Raw genomic sequence first — 6162 nt, 5'->3', positions numbered from 1 at the left:
CCCCCTTCAGTGCTGGCCTGAGTCTGGGCCACTCCCTCCTCAAGGCCTCGAGCAAGTCGGGCTGGGTGCCCACATGCCCCACAATGGCCAGGGTCCACTTTTCCGTGTACCACCTCTGCAGAACAGCTCCTCACCCAGCAATTAGAGATCTGGGCCTGCCAGTACTGCCAGTGGGGAGTGGGTGGGCGGTACCAAAACTTGGCAGCTATGCCAGAAACCAAGACCAGGCCCAGATGCAGGGGGAGGGCTCAAGAGAGCCAAGCTGGGGTGTCTCAAAGGAAACTTGATCCCTATTAGCTCATACCTGCCTGGCGAACCAGTTCCCAGTCCCCAAGCCAGCTTGGTGGCTCTAGGGCTCTGGGACCAGACAATTACAGGTGCCACTGTAGTGGCTACTGCTTCAGGGCAGCTCTTCCCTCCTGCGCCTGGCAGGCCGCTTGGGACCCCTCCACCAGCAGACTAGGCCAAGGCGTCCAATTCTTCAGAACTGTGGTGAGCCCCACCCTGGGCTCCCTACCCCTGGCCCTCCTTTTCTCAGCTCAGTGTCTGCTCCCTGGGTCCCTCAGCCTGTCACTTAAAGCCTCTGGCAGTCTAGCCCCCTGAGTCACTGAGAGTGGTGCCCCTTCTGACCACAGCAGCCCTCTGGGCCTTCCCCCTATAGGCAAAGCCCCCTCACTATGCTCAGATCTTGTCTCATTAGGGAAACCTTTTTCTTTTTTTTAAATATATTTTTATTGATTACAGAGAGGGAGAGGGAGAGGGAGAGGGAGAGAGAGAGAGAGAAACATCAATGATGAGAGAGAATCATTGAGCAGCTGCATCCTGCACGTCCCCAACTGGGGATCATGCCCTGACCAGGAATTGAACCGTGACCTGGTTCAAAGGTGGATGCTCAACCACTGAGCCACCTCGGCTGGACAGGGAAGCCTTTTCTGAAGTCAGAGGGCAATGCACCTCCCTGTGCCCACAGCCCCCATATGCCTCTCCATCAGCTCTTTCTATGCTGCTGAAATTGTCCCTTCACCTCTGGACTGTGGGTCTTGCCCAGCCAGACCTATGTCTTGTTTTTGTTGTTTGTTTTGTAATATATTTTTTATTGATTTCAGAGAGGAAGGGAGAGGAAGAGAGATAGAAACATCAATGATGAGAGCGAATCATTGATTGGCTGCCTCCTGCACATCTCACACTGGGGACTGAGCCTGCAACCCGGGCATGTGCCCTGACCAGGAATCAAACCGTGACCTCCTGGTTCATAGGTCGACGCTCAACCACTGAACCACACCGGCTGGGCTCATGTCTTGTTTTTATCCCTAGAGCTGCTCTGGCTCCAACCCCAGAAAGTGCTGGGGAGCTTTAGAGTCAAGAGGGACCAGACCCCTCCCCTGACTGACATGAGTTTGAACTGGGGGTAGGTGGGAAAGGTTCCTGCTCCGAGAGTTCATTCCCCCATGGGCATCAGATGTGAACTAGGTTTGTCAAGCTCCAGGGTGCCAGAGCTAGGTGCCATTCACTGCACAGTGATGTATTGCTGCCTCCCTCAGGGCCTCCTGGCGTGGTTCCCAGGTGAGGAAGCTGAGGTGGCCATGGCGTCTGCCTTCTTGGCCCTTTCCCCGGTGGGTGGAGGAAGGAGACAACACACATGGCCATGTAGTGCAGTGCAAATATAGCGATCAAGTCAATAGTGAAGGAGGCAGAGGCAGCATGAGAGGAAGTTTCTCTGAGACTGGGGGGCTGGGGCTGTAGGTATTAGTGATCCTTTCTCCAAAGACGATGCAGGCCCCACAGTGGCAATCCATCACCTTGTGGGGTAGGGCTTCGCCCTTTATAATGGATTCAGAAAAGAAAAAGAATGTGTGGTTTCCTGCAACAAAAGTGAAATATGTCACGTGAGATGAGGTGGGAGTGCCATGGGAGTTCAGAGGTGAGCGGGCTCGTTTATCACTCCAGGTGATGGAGTGGAGGTGACAAAGGTTGACCAAACTTCGGTTAAGCTATTTTAATTTTTTTATTAATTTTTTGAGGGAGAGGAAGGGAGAGAGAGAAACATCCAATCAATAGCACATTGATCGAAAAAATATCCTCTGGTGAGGATTAACAACAAATAACCCTTGATTGGCTGCCTCCTGCACGCCCCCTGCTGGGAATCCATCCCAAAACTCGGGCTAGTGCCGAGACCGGCAACTGTTTGGTGCATGGATGAAACCCAACCAACAGCCAGGGCTTGTTAGGCTCTTCTGAGCTCTTTTGGACTAGGTCTGACCTTGGAAGGTGTCCTTTCTTGTACAGTCCAGTTCTAGCAAGAATCCTTAGTTTAGCCAGAATTGCTCATCCTCTATACTACATCACCCTGCACATTTAATTTGGTTCCTCATCCTCCACTGGTCACTGGCCTGTCTTCCGTGAGAATCCTGTAGTCTATTTAGCCAGAATGCCCTGAGGTTTTCTCTTAGTAATTTTCTTTTCTTTTTAAAACATATATCTTTATTGATTTCAGAGAGGAAAGAAGAGGGAGAGAGAGATGGAAACATCAATGATGAGAGAGTATCATTGGCTGCCTCCTGCATGTGGCCCCATTGGGGATCAAGCCTGAAACCCTGGCATGTGCCCTGACCGGGAATCAAACCTTGATTGATTGTTGAGAGTCTCATAGGTCGAGACTCTCAACCACTAAGCTACGCCAGCTGGGCTTTGTAATTTTCCACCCACTGACCCCCAGTCTGGTCCTTGGCCATAAATTCTACTTTTCTTTGTTGTGTTTGGAGTTGAGCCCACTCTCTGTCCCCTACTACAAATCTCCATTGCTGTAGTCCTTCTTGAATAAAGACTTCCTTACCATTCTAATAAGTGTCATGAGTAAATTTTTTTCTTTCTTTTTTTCCCTTTTTTTGGTTAATCCTCGCCCGAGGGTATTTTTTTCCATTGACATTTTTGAGATAGTGAAAGAGAAGGAGGGGGAGAGAGAGAAAGAGAAACATGGATGTGAAAGAGACATTGATTGGCTGCAACCAAAGTATGTGCCCTTGACCGGGAATCGAACCCGTGACCACTTGGTGCTCGGGCCAGTGCTCTAACCATTGAGAACACTGGCCAATGCATTTTTTTTTTTTATTTAACAGGGGTAAGCTTCTCTGAAGAGTGGAGTTGGGATTTCCTCAGGAGCAGCATGGGATAAGGGCATCTAGGACAGGCCTGGACTTGGACACAGGGAAGTGTGGGGCAGGCCGGGGGGAGGGTTCTGTCTGACATAGGAAGACTTCATTTCCTGTGACTGTGGGTGGGTCCCAACCGCAGCCAAAGGGAAGGGCCAGAACCAGGACTAGCTTTATGTGTGTGTGACCTGCGTGGTCATGTAGGGTTCCACACACAGAAGGGCCGTACACTTTGGTGCAATGCTCTACTATTGCCATCTTGAATTTAATGATGTTTGAACAAGAGGCCTCATGTTTTCATTTTGCTCTGGGGCCTGCAAATGATGTAGCCACTCCTGGCCTGAACCAAAGCCTTGCAAGGAGGGGCAGGAACCGGGGGAAGAAGCGGAGACTTGTTGGGAGCCGCCTGGAGGGTGAAAGGAAGAGACGGCCTGAGCAGGCTACTTGAGCTCCATGGGATGAGACCTGAGGCTCCCAGGTTCTTCAAAGGGCAAGCATCACCGGCTGCTGCCACCACCCACCAGCTCGCAGGGGAGGACTCGCTCTGAGGGAAGGAAGGCTGTATTTTCAGGAGAGCATTCCAGGGCTTGCCATCTAGGTCAAGAAACTTTTTTTTTTTTTAAGGATTTATCTAGTGCAGCCGTGGGCAAACTACGGATCCGACCTGTTTGAAATGAATAAAACTAAAAAAAAAAAAGACCGTACCCTTTTATGCAATGATGTTTACTTTGAATTTATATTAGTTCACACAAACACTCCATCCATGCTTTTGTTCCGACCCTCCGGTCCAGTTTAAGAACCCATTATGGCCCTTGAGTCAAAAATTTTGCCCACCCCTGACTAGTGTGTTCTTTGTGTATCGGTTTCTCTTCTCCCATTTTAAGGTGTAATTTACATACAGGAAAACTCATCCTTTTTAGGGTTCAGTTTTTATAGCTTTGGCAAATGCAGAGTTGTATAACTAACCCTACCATCAAGATATGAAATAGTTCCAGCATCCCCCCCAAATTCCTCTGTGCCCCTCTGTAGTTAGCCCTTAACCTCTACCCCCAGGCAACCAGTGACCTGCTTTCTTAATTACCTTGTGTTTCTTTCCCCCCACTTTTTGTGAGCCTTATTTAATCCCACCACATATTAAGAACATATTACAAAGTAGCAAGTAAAACAATATGACATTGATGTAAAAATAAATGGAAAGAATGAAGAGCCAGAAATAGATTCCATATTGCAGAAAATTCTAATATGATGACGGGCTTCAAAATGAGAAGGTAAGAAGGATTATTCAGTAAGAGGTGCTGTGGTAACTGGACAAAAATGTGGGAAAACGTCAGCCGTTGCACCTCAACGTGCAAACTGAAATGGACATGTGAATTGGGGTGGAGGCCTGGAGGGTTGTACCAAAGAGTTAAATTTTTAAAAACAAATCCTAGGAAACTAGCAAAAGGTTAAACAGACTATTATTGAATTGGTGGAGAACAGCTGTTTTTCTGCTCTGAAGCAGCCCCTTCTCCCAAGGAAAACAAACACAATCCCAGCGGGTACAATTGACAAAATCAACTATGTAATAAACCTTGGTGCACGCTGTAAAGTGACGCAAGGAGAACCACATCCTGGGGAAGCAATGACAAAGGGGAAACTGCCTGAGGTGTCGGCCTGGCATTCAAAGTCCTCAAAGAAGCTGGGCTTTGCTCAGACCTAGCCTAGCTGGCAGGTCCAGTCTGGCTCCTCCGAGGAAGTGGGAAGGCCTGGGGCGCTCTGGGAAACCGGTGGGGTCCAGTTGGCTCAGCGGCGGAGGCGGCCTGGGCCTCAGCGGGTGGCCCCAGGCTAGGTTCACTCAACTCTCCGCCCCCACGCTCGCGTGGGCCAGGACCACCCAGGCTTGGTGTGCAAAACCGGACTCTCCAGATGTGGGGCTCTGGACTGCCCCTTCTCTGCGTGTGGCAGGAGGTTTTGGAGCCATTAGGATATTAGGTACCTTAGTATTCCTGAGCATTTAAGGTGTCCCAAGTACATGGTGTTGGGGATACAGCAGTACTGAGTACAAAGTCCTGGTCCAAACGGAGCTTTTATTCTTAAGGGGAGGTGTGTTAGCGGCCGGAAGACAGAATAAACAAATAAACACACAAGATAATTTCAAGTCAAATGCTTTTTAAAAAAAAACAAACTAGTTTGTGCAAGTGCTATACAGAAAACAAACAAGATTGTGCAAGGGTGCTTGTGGGTGAAGGCTGGGGAGGAGGCCTGGAGGGTTGAAGGGGGAGGTTGCCCTGGAACGAGACTGACACGGAAAGGGAGCAGAAAGTCAGGAAAACCAAAACCGAGACCAAGCCTTGTCTCTTGGGCGGTTTTTTCCCCCTTTATTCTTTAATTGATTTCAGAGAGAGGACAAAGAAACAATGATGAAAAAGAGGTATTGATTGGCTGCTTCCTCCACGCCCCCTACTGGGGACGGAGCCCGCAACCCAGGGGTGTGCCCTGAACGGGAACCCAACCGTGACCTCCTGGTTCATAGGTCGCCGCTCCCCGGCGGAGCCACACCGGCCGGGCTGGGCTCGTTTCTAGTTCCGGTCTCCAAGCTTGTGGACGGGAGGGGAGCTCCTCCGCCCTGCCCCTGAGAGCAGCCCCCTGCTCTGGGCGGAGTGTGAATTCAGTCCCGGCCTGGGTTTGGGGTCACCCTTCCTCTTCCGGACAGTTGTGCAACCCGGTCTCCCCCCGTTCGCCCAGGAGGGGCGACCGATGGGGGGCGGCAGAGCAGGGACTGGGTACCCTCACCCCAGCAGTCTAATCCTCTTGAATGCCCAATGAGTAGGTTAAGTCCTGACTTAGGGACAGAAAAAAAGTGACTTTAAAAAAACACATCACTGATGTGTCAAAAAGAGCACCATGGAGCCATCGCGGGAGAGCCTGTCGGACCCTGGTCTCCTTTGAGTGAGGGCAGAAGGCGGGGGGCGGAGTTGAACAGTCATCGGTTTGGGCTTCAGAGCGCGAAGCGGGGCGCTGGGACCGAGTTGTG

This window comes from Myotis brandtii, unplaced genomic scaffold, assembly GCF_000412655.1.
Source record: "Myotis brandtii unplaced genomic scaffold, ASM41265v1 scaffold208, whole genome shotgun sequence".
Taxonomy (NCBI): Eukaryota; Metazoa; Chordata; class Mammalia; order Chiroptera; family Vespertilionidae; genus Myotis; species Myotis brandtii.
This window is presented reverse-complemented; position numbering follows the sequence as displayed.